Genomic DNA, 15,845 nt, shown 5'->3' with positions numbered 1-15,845 from the left:
AGATAAAGGGGGGATGGGGAGAGCTTATAATTATCATTATTCAGTTCCTGCATCTCTTGTTCACCCTTTCTAAGCAGTAGGTAGAAAGTCATGAGCTATGGGCTCAGGTATAGATTTGAATGTCAACTCTGCCACTTACTAGAAATCACTGAACAGTTCTATGTGGTTTCCATGGAGACAATGAGGTCTCTTTGAAATCAGTCTATGAGCTCAGGGTTGGAAGTGCCTGGCTCAAGGCCTAGCACTCACTAGATGTCCAGGAAATATTTGTACACACACTGTGGGCCACCTCCTACAGGAAGCCACACTCTCTTTACCACTCCTAGGTATCTGGAGTGGCCCAGAGCACTCTGTCCCAAATGGGCCATGTGACCTTGGGCCAGTCATTTCCCTTCAAGACCTGAGGCTATCCATCTATAAAATGGGCACCCAGCACCTCCCTACCAAGACTGCAAGCCTGGCCCAGTGGGTTTTCGGGGTTCAGGCCCTGCTGACCACACAGACTTCTGTTCTTCCCATGTTCTTTCTCACCTTTTCTGCTCCTTGCTCTGTTCAGGGGTCTTAGTGCTGCCCCTTGAATATACCTATACTGGTCCTGCCTCAGGGCCTTTGCCCTTGCTATTCCCTCTGCCTAGAACATCTTTCCCCGCTACCCTCCCTCCATGATTCCTGGGGCTGGTTCCCTTTCATCCTACAGGCTACCTCTTAAATGAACTCCCCTAAGAGTCCTTCCTAGTCATGCCTCAGGTTTTAATTCTCTGTACAGCACTCATCCCTCCAATGCCTTTCTTATTTACTGTTTTTACCTTCTAGATTGTTGGTCCCTCCTGAGCAGAAATCTTGCAAACTCATTCTCTGCTGCATTCCTGATGCATAGCTCAGGTCCTCCCGCATAGTAGGTGCCTAATAAATATTTGAAGAATGAACAAAAGAAGGATGAAACACATGCCATAAACATTAATGAAATGACTCTAGTCCCATGCCAGTCTCCTAGGTGCCCATATGACTCAGACAAGGCCCTCCAGTTGGAGGAGTTGACAGGGTTAGTTGGAGAGTCTGACAGACAGATCCAAGAATCACAAAACTTGTGTGGGGTGCTATAAATAGATGCATGAGCAAGAGTTCCAGACTCCACCTGGGTGAGGTTAGGGAAGGCTCCTCAGAGGAGGTGACTTTGATACTGGACCTTTAAGGATCAGTAGGAGCTTGTCAGGTAGAGAAGCAAGAAAGTCTCCCTGGAAAGGTTTGGAGGTATGAAAGAGGCCACACATGAGAGCCATGCTGGGGTGCAGAGCTGCATTGCTGCTGGGGTAGGGAGTACTACTGGAGAGCTTCTTTTTCTCTTCCTAGCTGTTTGCAGCAACATTTGTTGGCCTCTCTCTGCCTCTAAGTAGCACAGCGAGACTGGGGAACTCCACAACCACTCAGAAACTAGAAGGTACATTTGACAGGGTCACAACAGGCTACCTCTTACCCTGACTCCTAGAAGAAAGATCCCAAACACCCCTCTCTGTAAACTCAGGGAAACTGAGTCACAGGTGAAAAGGGGTATGACTGAAGTCATGATGTGGGTGTGAGCTGAGGTGGGCAGGACCTGAGGTGACAGAGGGCTGGAGATAGAATGGTCTGAAGGATCTGGGAAGCTCATTCATTCATTCAACAACTATTTATTGAACACTTACTGTGCCTAGCATGGAGGGCACAGCACTAAACAAGATACAACTCCCTGCCTTCAGGAGGTGACAGCTTGGTGGGCAAGCAAGACAAGCAAAATGCCTAAGTGAAATTATAGTCTGTTACAGGATGATAAGTTCTCCTGGGGAAATGAGGGATGGGGACATGGACCGTGTCTAGGGATGGGGCTGTAATTTTAGAGAGGATGGTCAGGAAAAGCCTCACTGGATGATAACATGTAAGCACAGACATGAGGGAGGAGTCATGAGGATGTCTGGGGTAGACATTCCAGGCAGAGGGAACATCATGTGCAGAGGCCCTGAAGTGAATGGCTTATAGGGGAATAACAGTACAGCTGGAGTAGTGGGAGATGATGGGGCCCCTGTTCTCAGCTACATGCATTCTTGCATATGCTCATTCACAGGCCTTTGCACAGTCCCAACCCCTCTTTCATACCCGTGTAAGTCCACACACCCAAAATACACGTGCACACAACCTGCATAAACACAGCAGGGTGCACGAGAGTGTACATGCACGTTGAGTAGCCACACAGGCTCAAGTACATTCGCAGACACTATCCACATGCACAGCTGTGCCAGCTGCAATGCCTGATATCCGCAGAGGCCTCCACAGCTTGCTGATTCACAGTGTCCTCTGGTGGCCAATTCTGGTATGGCGCTGAACGTCAGCGGGCCACTCTTTGGAGCCCTGAGCAGTATCAGTGACCCTCTCTGCCCCTCCTTTCCCTCTGTGCTTCCTGCCCCCAGTTACTCCACACTGCAGCCAGAGAGAGTCCTAAAACACAGGGCTTGACAAGCTCCAAACCCTGCTAAGGCTCCTCCTAAGTGAGGAACTGCCCCAAACATCTCCCTAGTCCAGCCACTCCCAGCCTAAGCTCTCCTCCCTGGATCTTTATTTGCAAAAGCTGTTCCTGCAGCGAAGAATGCTCTTCCCTGCCTTCTATACCTGAATCATTCCTACTCCCCTTCAAGGAGAACCAGTTCTGACAACAGGAGAAGAGGTTCTCCCTGGCACCATCACCCCCAGTGCCCCCACCCGGCCCCTCTCATCAGGGACTCCCACTCTGCCAGTGGCCACATCCCCATCTGCCTCTCCATCAAACTTGTGCTGCTCCAAAGCAGGGCCTGGGGCTGGTTTCTTCTGGCCCAGCATCGGGCTAGCTGGAAGTGGTGCTTTCGGGCAGTAAGAAGCTATCCTTGAGGAGATTTGTAGGGAGGCAGGAGCCCTAACTCAGGATCAGGCTCGGAAGTTGCAGCGTACAAAGGAGAAAACTGTGAGGGAGGATGAGAGTCAATGGCTCGATTTAAATTGTCACCACTCACAAGTATCAAAAGGTGAATTCATACATATTAGATAGCTCCACTAGCAAAATAGAAAGTACCATTTTTAGAGCACTTAACTATATGCTAATCCTTGAAGCACATCATCTCATGGACTCACTCCAATGAAAGATGTATGAGAGCAGTGACTTTGCTTTGGTCAGTGAGGTATTCTGGCACTCAGTGAACAGCTGTGGAATCACCTCACCCCAGCAAGGTAAGAAACATGGGAAAACTGAGGCTTGGAGAGGTGCCAGAGGTCACTGGTAATGGCAGAGCTATTGTTGGAACTGTCAGATACAGTTTTCCCTGCCTTTTCCTGCACATGCTTCCATTAAAATATTTTGCAACACCCTTCTTCTGAGCAAAACAAGTCACCCTTTAGCTCCCTCCACTGCTTTCTGTTAAGATTCCAAGCTCTTTTGCTTCTGATGGAGGCTCAGGCCTGAAGGGTTGCAAAGAAACCCCGAGACAGTCTCAGTAGCCTGTCCAGGCTCCTTGGGCCTCTAAGTACCCCAGGAGTCTCGGCCCGGAGCCTGTCTGTCCCTGGTCCTCACATGTGACACTTCCTGCCCTGGAGGTGGGGACAAGCATTTATTGATACTTGTTGCACTCCAAGCCTGAGACTTAACATGAACCGATGAGGCCAATGGGGCTAGACCCTCATCTCACAGATGAGGAAACTGAGGCCCAAGGCTTTAAGCAGCTTATCCACATCCCACTGCCAGGCAGGATGAAACCAGGCTTTTAACTCAGATCATCAGAACAGCCTACTATGTATTAGGCATTTTACTAGAAGGCTCATGCTTGTTATCCTGTACCCAGGACCTCAGAGTTGTTCTTATCACCATGGTACAGGAGAGAAGTACAGCAAACACAGAGACAAGCAACTTGCCCAAGATCATACAACCAGGGAGAAGAAAAGCAGAACTGCATGTGGATCAGGCTGACTCCATGACCTGGGTGCATCTCAATATCTGCTTGCAAAGGGCTGTTTTTGAATCTGAGGGGTATCCTAGCTCCCCCAGGAAGTAGGTGAGTGACCTTGAGCCAATCACTTGTCTCAGCCAGGTCTTGGAAATCATCACACGAGCCAATCACTTGTCTCAGCCATGCTTTGGAGATCATCACATCCATTCTTTTCAGTGTTTCCATCCCCTTTCAGCCATCCTCAAGCCTGGGCTTATAGCCCTCCCATGATGAGGGGATCACCCTCTCATTGGCAGTGTCTTCTATCCCCCAGGAAACTCTGACCGTAACCACCTTCTTCCTTAAATGATGCTGAAGTTGTCTCCTGGAGATCCCAAGCTCAAATCCATCTATCCATCTATCTATCCATCCATCCATCCATCCCACATAAATTCTCGAGCATCTATTTTTACCTGATACTGTGTTAAGTGCTGAGGAGACAGTGAAGAACAAGAGAAATCAATCCTCATCTTCTGTAGTAGGAAACCATCAGATACAAGGTCCCTGCCTTCATGGAGCAAACCTGGAGGAGGCTGAGAAAGAAGGCAAATACATGAATGAAAGTAAATATATAAAATAATTTCAAATAGTGATAAGGGCTATGAACAAAAGCCAAGCAGGGTGATGTAGCAGAGAGGCACTGGGGTAGCTTCATAAGATAAAGTGGTTAAGGAGGGCTTCCTGGAAGAAATGTCCTCTGAGCTCAGACTTAGGTGACAAAAAGACCCATGTGAAACTGGGGGTAGGAACTGACTTAAAATAGTCCATGGCACATAGAAGGGGAGAAGGTGGGGGGGACTTCTAGTTAAATATGAACTGAACTGGGATGTTTTTCTCCCTTCCCTCCCAAAACACGCTAAAATGACAGTAAAATTTAAAAACTTTAAGGCATAAACTTAGAAGGGCGAAGAGAACAAAAAAGTCAATGACAGGGACAAGAGGAACCTACAAAATTTTTAAAGCTGGAAAATAGAAAAATGGTAACCAACTTAACCAAATGGAAGAAGGTGAAATCAAAGCGTGCAGGGGGAGGGAGCTCATCTAAGGCCAGACCAGTGACATGACAGCCCCCTAGAAACACTCAGCCTGGGAGGCATCAAGTTCCTCTGGAGGTGGAGGAGCAAGTGGGGATGGAAACAAAATGAGTTAAGAGTTCATAAAAGGAGGAGTTATGCCTTACAACTTCCCAGAACCAAAGGTCATAAGTCTCCAGGTTGAAAGGATCCTGAGTACCCAGCTTGATGAGAGAAGAAGAGAAGGCAATTATTGACTCCTAGAAAAACAAATAACACAAAATAGAAAATGTAGTCCTAAAGTACTGCATAGCTCAGCAGGGAACAATATTTACATAATTATAATATTATAAACACCAAATAGTGATGTATCCAAAAATTGTGATGAAATGAGAGTAGGCCTTTGAGGGAGAAGCGCAGGGGTCCATGTGTAAGAGAACTAAATCCTTATCTTCTATAGTAGGAAACCATCAGATACTGTCTAAAATTGAAAAGAAAGAAAAGAAATAGCAATGTCGGCATGTAACGGAGAAATAAGAAGGGGAAGAACTAAAAACTGGAGGCACTTACACTAGAATATTGGCTGTGGGAGGGTAGGGACTTGGTCTGCTTGGGTCACCGCTATATTCCGAATGCCTAGTACTGAGTCTGGTATACAGTAAATGCTCAATTTCTGTTTCCCATGGGTGTGAGAAGGCAACTGCTGTGTTTTGATGTTCTTATAAGCCTTGTAGAACTGTTTGACTTTTAACACTATGTGCATGCATTGCTTTAGTAAAAAGTAAAAGTAAACATTAAAGAAAAATTAAAAAGCCAGTGTCTAGAGTACAGCACAAGCAGGAGTAAATGAGTAGTAGAACATGAGTTTAGGAGGCGAGTAGGCCCAAGTCGTGGAAGACCAAAAATGGAGTATTTTCAGAGGACCTTGAGTCATTCGGGGACTCTCCAGCCTGCAAGCCAAACGTTCAGGAAAAAAGGCACAAGTCACTCCCCAGAGCCATATGGATGAAGACACCAAGGCTGCCACTGCCAGACCTGGCGCTGTGACTATGCCCACCGCTGAAAGACCGGGTGCTGTCCTCCGCCCCCACCCCTCAGCCTGGTTTCCAGGCAGAGCCTCGCGCGGCCCTATTGGCTATGCCCTGTCACGTGCTTACAGCGCCCTGGGACGCGTGAGTCCGGCGTTCCCCACGTCTACAGTGGAGGCGGCTGCTCCTGGGAAGGAGAGCTGCTGGACGGACCCTAGGGCAGAGTATGCAGCCAAGCAGGTGAAGGGTGCTCTAGAAGGCCTGGGCTGGGAGAGGCTGCTGTTCAGTGTCCGGCTGCTGATGCAGGCCTTGGCTGGTATGTGACCTACCTCGGGGCCAAGGGCCTGTCTGAGGGGCCTGGCCCAGAGATAGCGCAGGGACTGCGCAGCCCTGAATGCAGACTCAAAGTCAAGCCCCTGGTCCAGAACGGTACCTCACAGGAGCAGAAATAATACTGGTTTTTCTTTTTTTTCACGAGTGTTTCCAACCTCTCTGCACAGAAAAGAGGTCGCGTCTCCTCAGGAAAAAACTCCTGACCAGCTGGGAAAAAGCGCTGTTTGCAGCCCTGTTCTATAAAAGCTCCACCTTATGAAATGCCCTTGACTGCCACTCCCAGCCTGCTCCACAAAGGCTCAGCCATCCCAACCTCCCAAATGTTCTGTTTCCAGACCCTTTCCAGCAATCAGCAGGTCTTCCTCATATAAGGGGAGAAAGGGTGTTCAAGAGATTGATCTTGGGAAACTGTAAACATTCTTGGGTGGAAAGAATTTGTCCCCTGGGGAAAGGCAGTCTGCTGGGGAGAACTTGAGGCCACCAGTGAAGGAATTTATTTCTTCCCATGGTGCCCAGCATTCAGACTGATTCAGACATCTGTCGGTTGGTGGTCAGGGTGTCCCAGGCTTGCTTAAACAAGTGGCTTCCTTTGCCCTCCTAAGCATACATTTCCACTGCCCTGGGTCTGGAAATGTAAACAATAATATAAATGAAACCATTTTAAAATGGAGACAGAGCTGCCATGCCAGAGGAACTGCCTTACATGTCTTATGCCTCAAACCTCAGAATGTTAAAACAGAGCAAAATAACCTTTTTACTGGGCCTAGGGCAACATTGTTCCAAAGAACTGTTTTCAGGGATGACAAGAAAGCACTTATGATGACTACAGGACTGAAGATTAAAAACATTGTTAGAATTAACATTACTATGTTGTTTTCTGCACCAATAGAAAGGCCTTCCTTCTATTGTTGTAATTGTTTCCCTTTCTCATAAATACTCATTGCCTTTGTCTCCTAATCAGAACATTATTTGGCCTTCTGCCTGAATCAGTGCTTCTGCAATAGCTATTTTTATTGATCTCAATAAATGCTTGTTGCCTCTCACTTAGAAAGGCCCTTTTATTTTTAGGTTAGCAGAGGTTCTTGTTTGTGCTTGGGACTTAGTGAACCAAGAAGTGACAGGAAGGATGGTCAGTCTTGCACACTTAGAGGTGTCCCCCAGCAGGGTTGTTCTGTTAATGACTTAAAGCTTTGGCCACTGCAGGAGGAGCTTCTGTGATGATCTTGTCCTTGGGGACTGTGCAGAGACCCAGAAGGAGAGTACCAAGCCAGCACCCTTCTCAGGGCCACATGTCCCAAATGCAACCTCTTCTGCAGCTTGGCTAGTGAGAACTCTTCATTCTGCCTTCTGATCTCCACTTTGAGCCTTCGGAAAAGTTTTTTAAAGTTGCAGCCTGGTCCAAGTTGCAGAGTGGGAATGTAAGAAATACTCCAACAGGTCAGCCATGTGACTTCTGGGCATTGAGATTACAAGGAATGTGTCTTCTTTATTCTTTTTCGGTCAAACATTTCTGCAAGACCCATGTGTTATTTTTAACCTATATTAACTAAATAGTATTTTAATATGTTGATGAACTCCATTATTATAATTAATGTTAATTTAATATTTCAATGTAAACATGCCATAATTATTTTTAACTCTGCCTGATCTTTACAACTCAAATTCTGCCTCTTACATGCAGCCTTCTTGGATTACTAAAACTGAGATCCTCTTGGGACTTGACACCATCTAGTGACCCAAGGCTCCAGACTCCAATGATATCTTGGGTTACAGCCAATCTTCTCTGATTCTAATCCAGCCCCATTGTTTCACAGGGGAGGGGTAAACAGTGCCTCTAGGGTTTGACCCTGGGCCCAGTTCCAAGCCAGCACTGCCTCTGCAGCCCCTAGCCCCTCTGCAGCTCCCAGCAAATATGTGTTGAGAAAGGAATGATGATCAGAGATGGAGAAAGTCACAAAATATTCCCTCTTCTTATCTTCTGGTGAGTTACAAACCTCCCTAAACTCAGTGGTACAAAACAACTATTTTATGATGCTCACAGCACAGCAAGGGTGGTCTACCTCTATCCCAGAGACATCTGCGGCCCCAGTCAGATTCATCTGGAGGCCTCTTCACTTACATGTCAGGAACCTGGGCCCAGCTGGGACTGTGGACTGGAGCACCTACACGTAGCCTCTGTGTCTGGCCAAGGCTTCCTCACAGCATAGCAAATGGGCACCAAGCATGAGCGGCCTAAGAGAACCAGGTGGAAGCTGCCTACACCTTTCAGATAGAGCATCAGAAGTCACACCGTATCACTTCTGCCTTACTCTGTTGGTTGAAGCAGCCCACCCAGTTTTAAGGGGAGGAGACATAGACCCTGCCTCAAAATTGAAGAAATGACAGAGAACTTGAAGCCATTTTTTAAAACCTCTACTCCACTTCTGCAATGTATCATGGACAATGACCATTCACGGAGACACCTACCACAATTTCCAGTGTGTCAGCATGTCTCCTAGGGCAGGGATGCTGGCAGGGACTCCTTCCTCCAGTGAGGAGGCTAGAGCAAGTCCAGACGGGATAGGTGGGGGCATGGAAGGTGAGTATGGGATCTGAGAAAGATTCAGAGGCCTTAGTGGCTGGCGGAAGGGGGCAGAGGTCAAGGGAGTGGGCCAGGGTAATGGAGAGGCTTGAAGTTTCCTGCCAGCTCAGGAGGAGGGTGCCAATCATAAAGATAAAACCAGGTGGGGCAGTACATGTGGGAAGAGAAGATAGTGAGCATGGTAGGGAACGTGTTGAGTTGAAGGGTTTGAAGCCACTTCATGTTCCTAGGCTGAGAGCCAGCACCACCTCCCCTAGGAAGCCTTCCCTGCTGCTCCAGGTGGAATTACTGTTCCCTTCTCTGGGCTCTCCCAGAACCCTGTGCTGCCCTCATCATACTGGATGGGAGCCCAAAAGCCCAGGCATGATGCATCTCTGGGTCCCCAGCCTCATCCATGGCAAAAGCAAGGCACCTCCAGGCTGAGGGGCCTCCCAGTGGAATCAGTATCCCACAACAGACTACCAAGTACCTCTGGGGTTGAATTCTGGCTCCTCCGTTAACTCATGTGATCCCACATGAGTTACGGGATTTTGTAACTGCTATGAGCCTCAGTATCCTCCTCTGTGAAGTGGGGATTTGAGTAGTACTCACTTTAAAGAGGATGAGGATTAGAATGTGCCTGGCACATAGTTAGAACTCAGTGATACTTGGCTGTGAAATCAGCCCACTCCTGAGGCCTGGGAGCAGGAGAAGGCCTCAGGATCTGGGCCAGATCAATGGCCACCTAGGGTCTCGTGCTGGATGTGTGGGCTCCCCTGAAGGACAAGCCTCAGCCTGGCCCTTCCCTCTGGGGTGTTCAGTCTGACCCAAAGACATACAAGGGAACGTAGGCACCTCCCCCAAAACCTCTGGGGCAGCCAGATTTAGAAAAAGGCAGGACATCTCAATTACTCAAAACACACCATGGGTGAGACACCTCAGAAAGTAGTATCAGAGGTGGCTTCCCAGAGAAGCTGGAGGAGGAGGAGGGAAGCCTGTTTGAAGGGAAAAAAAAAAAAGCCCAAAGCACTTGGGACCATTATTGTTGTGTTGTAGATAAGAAAACTGAGTCTCAGAAGGATAAAGTGGCTGCTCTAAGGCTGGTGGCAAACTATGACAGAAGGGGACACAAAGAGACCTGCAGTGAGGCTTGGGAAGAAGAGCAGCTAGGTAGGTCTGGGACTGTGGAAAAAGAAAGGTTGGTGGCAAGGAATATGGCCCTGAGGGCAGCCTGGGTATACATGATGGCTAGAGATGCTGAGATTTCAGGGGCTTACGGACATGTGACAGTACTGACTATACACAGGGCAGGGGGTCAGAAGCCTTCTCACACATTACCTCATTAACTCCTATGGACGAAAAAGGGCCAAATTCTAAACCCAACAAGCTCAGGGGAGACCAGCATGGTGGGCCTTACAAATGCAGAGGCTGAAATTAACCACATAGGATGGCAAAAATTCCTAACTAAAAGCAGGTAGTCACATCCTGGGCCTGTAGCTTTCTTGACAAAGGTCAATCTTTACCTTAAGTGAGTGTGTTTATTATCTTTCTGCATCTAAGATAACAAACCCTTGGAATGTCAGAATAATCCCTTTTTTTCCCATACCCCTCGGGGCACAACCCACTGCACCAGAGCATGAGACTACAAAATCCCTCATAGTTATCCTGTCCCCTCATACTATCTCTATAGTGCTGTAAATTTTAACTAGTAATTTTCCTGTACCTACCAATGTAAAAGAATTATATGTCCCTCCATTTTACTTTTTATCCAGTCCCAGGTATTTCCCCTCTTTGCTCTCTCCTGCCCCCTTAATCTATCACCAGTGAACCCTCCTTATGTCTCCTCTTTTAACTCTACGAAATAAAATTAGCTGCAAAACTGCCATTCTCCAGAGCATTTTCTTAACCCATTGAGATTTTGCTTCCCGGCAATTGTCATCAGTTTGGCTCAAATAAACTCATTAAAAATTATCTCCAGGTTTGTACGTTTGTTACACGATGCTTACTTGGCATAGTCAGCAGAATTCCAAAGAAACCCACCCAGGACCACCCTGCAGACCCAGACCCAAGTGCTAGGTACCAGCAGGGGCCCGTTGAGCTCCACCAGCTTCCTGCTTTGCATCAGGTGAACTTGGGAGAGTTCTTAGAATTTAAGGTAGGAGGCCCTGACTTTATTTAAGCTGTTTTTAAAAATCCTCAAGGTGGCATTAAAGGTTAAGTGTTGAGATAACTTAGGGACAGGAGAAAAAATTGGGTGGCTGGTTTTTGATTTTGGCTTTTCAATTGGAATTGTTTATTTCAAGTCTGAACAAAACCTTTGCTAAATAAATGAAAGTCTGAACTCGTTCAGCTCCGAAGTTAAGGGGCATTTGCTCCCTCCAGCTCGAATTTCGGGTATTAGTTGACTAAGGATCTATGTGGAGGTGTTTGAAGGTACCCCTCAAAACAAGCAGTGGCCCCATAGGGAATTTCAACACAACTGTAATTAAATAATTGACTCATCTGGGGACGCGCACATGAAGGCTGGTTACCTACTGCTCCAAGTCCTCACAGTTGTATTAGACAGCTGGGGAGAGAAACCCAGACATATAAGAGTGTTGAAGCTACTCGGGAGGTGACAGCCTCTGGAGCTCAACCCATAAGCAGCACGCGTCAACTCACTACACAATATTCCTAGAAATTTGTTCAGACTCTGCAGATCTCTAAAGCAAACTAAAATTAACATGGGAAATCATGCCTCTTAAAGCCAACAAGCTCCCAGACCCAAGCCCCCATTAATTCCCTGCATATGTACAATTCCTAGGGAATATTTACTTGTAAGTACTTACAGAAATGGGAAGATTTAACTAGAAGTGATATCAACTTAAGATGAACAAAATGGAGTTATTTTGACACCTAAATTAATTTTTTGTGCACAATTAGAAAAAGCTGGCTCTGAAATCAAACTGAATGAATGGGAGGCTTTCTTTAATTGGATAATAGAAGCCTCTGAAACAGAGCATTTTCTTAATTCATTGAGATTTGGCTTCCTGGCAATTGTCATCAGTTTGGTTCATTAAACTCAATAAAATTCTCTACAAGTTTGGCCATTCCTTATGTCAACATTTACCACCCAAAGTTGTGTTTCAGAGAAGTTAGGCGAGTCTCCTAGGTCACACAGCAAAGCTAGCACAGAGCAGGCCTATTGACTCCAAAGCCAGTGTTCTTGCTCTGGGGACAGAGGGAAGATGTGAGGCCCTGAGGACCAGCGTCACCCCCCAACTTGATGTGCAACTTGGTCAATCCATTTTTCTTCTCTGGGCCTCAGTTTCCACCTTTGTAAAGTGAAACTATAATAGAGCCGCCCTTATAGAGCTCTGGGAGGAGAGAGGGAAGAGAAAGGGTTGAGAAGTGCTGACTCTGGCCTCATCCCAACCAACCCAAACACCCACTCTTACACTGGGTGAGGAAAATGAATTAGGAAGGTAAATCATTGGAGGAAAGAAAAGACACTTCTTCCTTCTCTTTGGGCCTCAGTTTCCCCGTCTTGCAGTGGGAGTGAATTGGACTAAATGACAGTTGGCAAACTGGGACCACTTCTAGCACCCACATATGTTTGGTTGTACCTCCATGGTTACTTTCTCCACCTTTCTCCCCAAATTTTTATTATGAAAAATTTCAAGCACACCTGATGCTCATTGTTCACACTTGGCCACTGTGCTCTTTCTCTCTCTCTCTCTTTGTCCCCATATAGGTATGTATTGCTTTCTGAATTGTTTGAGGGTAAGTTACTAACATCATAACCTTTGCTTCTAACCCTTCAGCACAAAGACATTCTGCACGTAAGCACCTAAAATATGATTATCTCACCTAAGAAAAAGCTGTAATTCTAAAGACATACAATACATGGTCCATATTCAAATACTCTATTAGCTCAAAAATGTCTTATATGGTTGAATTTTTTTGAACCAGGATCTAACCAAGATTCACATATTCTATTTGTTTTTATCTCTTTTCCTTCAATTTATTTTGAAAAAATTTTTACTTCTCCAGAAAAATGGCCAGAATCCTGCATATAGACTTCATCTTGATCCAGCAATTGTTAACGATTTGCCAGACCATCTCTCCCACCAACTCCAATCATTGAAGAGTTAGTGGCAGACATACATAATTGTGTTTTTAATCAGTTGACATCACTTAAACAATAAGAGACCTCATCTCATTCTTTGATTTCCAGCTCCTATTGAAAAAACCAGAGAACTCAGAACAGGTCTTCCATATGAATGGTCAGCTGAAATGAGCAGTAGCTGCCCCTTTAGACAGGCAGGTAGTCCCCACTTTGCCACATGCCACACTGCTCCCTTTTGTCTGGCACCCTGCCTGTATCCCTCAGTCACATAACTTGCCTTGGCCCTGTACCCACTGATTTTCAACCCTCAATCCATTCTAGATGATCTCTGAGGGCCTCCAGGTCTTCTAGGGAGGATGCTATCCCATCCCTTCCCGAGGCTCCTGTTAGTCAGGCCCATCCTGGGGGCTTGTCCTCTGTCTGGATATCAGACTTTGGACTTAGCCTCACCCAGGTTTGAATCCTGGCTCCAGTATCTACCACCAAGGAAAACTATGGACAGTTCTCAGCCTCTCAAAACCCCACTCCTCTCATTTGTATGATCCGTGCTCCTCAGGGTGGGTGTGAGGATTAATGAGGTCATGCACATGGAGCACTCTGCACATCACCTGGCAGGTGGGCAAATATGAACATATTCATCTCAGTGCAGTGAAGAATTGGAAATTAATGTAAATGCCCAACAACAGGGTATTAAGATAACTATTGTATCCTTCAGATGCAAGAATCAGCAGCTGAGACAAAGATGCTATATTTAGAAATGACCCAAACAGCCATCCATAAAGGACTGTATCAAACAGAATGGTTAAGGTCTCATCTTCTATTATGACATCGTGATATTCATCCAGCAGAAGCCTATACAGCTGTAGAGAAGGGTGAGAACACTGTCAATGTGCTGACAGAGACAGAGCTCCAGAATATACTGGTAAGTGACATGCTTAACTTTGAGGTTAAAATAGTAAGAAAAACTATATCTTTCTATTTACTTGGGTTCATGTGTAGGAAAATGGAAAAATTCATAAGAAACAAGTAAAAATACTTCCCTCTGTGTGGTGGGGAGAAGGGGGAAAATGGAAGATAGGCATATGAGGCAGATTGTTCCTGGTTGCCTGTCTATGTTTTGCTTTTGTTTTTGAAACAGGTAACTACATTACCTAATCAAAATTAAATTTAAAATGTCCTTAAATAATTATTCTGTGGTTTTTCATATGTTAACAATGAAAATTGTTTACAGTATATTGTTAAATGGGGAAAAAAGAAGATTACAAAACAGTGAATATGCTTACATTTTCATTGGAAGTAAACACTCAGTATGTACAGAGCTCCATGTGAACAATTTTGTGTTTTACTCACCACTGTTTTCCTGGAATCTAGAATATATAGTAGTTCCTCAATTAACATTGACCAGGCAAGCAAATGAATAAGTGAATGAATGAAGGAATGGCTACAAGAACAAAAAGATGTAAAGAAGAACACATAGCCAAACTGTGAATGGTGGTGGACTTCAGAGGTGGGTTTATGAAGGACTTTTATCTTCTTGATCATTTTCTATATATGCTGAAAATTTTAAATGAGCACCCCTTGTGCATCCCATCAGAAAGGAAGAACAGTGAAGGCATTAAAAGAAGTGAAGGCTCAGTCTGTGGGCATAGGGCAGCCAGGATCCAGATGGGATAAGGAGGTGGGGGCTCACTGGGAAGAATGTTGGGTTGGTGACCAGGGCAGATACCCAACCCATCCATACTCATTCCACCCAAGCCTAGAAAAGCTGAGGTCCCAGGGAGGGTAGAGCTATGGGAAGAAAGGCGAGGGCCAGAGAGGGCCTGCAACTGGCCTGCAATTTAGAAATTCAATTTCTAAATCTTTCACTTATCCATCCTGGAGCCTCCTCCTAATGGAGCTTCAATTCCCCTCTCCTACAATGGAGTAGTAATGTCAGTGGGTGCCAAGCCCATGAGCTACCTACACATGGTGGGGTTCACGGTAGTGGTGGCAGTTGAGGTTGACCTTTAGGATTCTGAGGTCAAGTTCAGCTGCTTCCCTGGAGTTGGTGGCCCCTGGCCCCACCACAGTGAATCAGAACATCTTCCTTGGGGTGCCCTACAGAGACCATCCCACTCTTGAAGACAGAGTAGGGAGGTGCTGGGTTTGAATCTGACTCTACCACTTGCCAGCTGTATGACTCAAGGAAGTCACATAACCTCATCTGTAAAATAAGGCTGATAATAACACCATCCATGAAGCATTTTTGTGAGAACTAAAGAGCTCAGGACAACAAGCACTGGTTGTTGTCACTGCTTATCTGGACTAGTGCAGGGGTTCCCTGCCTCTCATCTTTCCCCTCCATGGTCCATCCCCCATGTGGCAGGCAGAGGGTCCTCAAAGCATAGGCTGATGTACCATTCCATGGAACAGATTGCTGACATGCACAGCTCCCTGGGCCAATTGCAAAGGCATCACGCCGACTAAAGGAAGCAGATGCAGGAGGCCACGTGCTGTGTAATACAGTTTATATGACATGCTGGGAAAGGCAAAATGATAGGGACAGAAAACAAGTGGGGGATGGGGTAGGGGAGGGTTAAAGGGACATGGGGGCAATGGGGATGTAAAAATTGTTTTCTAACTTGGTTGTGGTAGTAGCTAAATGAGGGTATACATTTGTCAAAACTACACTCTGAAAAGTATAATTTTTACTGTATATAAATACTACCTTAAATGTTTTAAACAAACAAATAAGAAAAAGCCACAAACAAAAACCAAACCATGATGTATATACTGGGCTTCATTTTATTCTTCTATTTATATATATGTTTGAAATTTTCC

This window comes from Pteropus vampyrus, unplaced genomic scaffold, assembly GCF_000151845.1.
Source record: "Pteropus vampyrus isolate Shadow unplaced genomic scaffold, Pvam_2.0 Scaffold331, whole genome shotgun sequence".
NCBI lineage: Eukaryota > Metazoa > Chordata > Mammalia > Chiroptera > Pteropodidae > Pteropus > Pteropus vampyrus.
The sequence above is the reverse complement of the archived record's forward strand: the minus strand, read 5'-3'. Positions refer to the sequence as shown.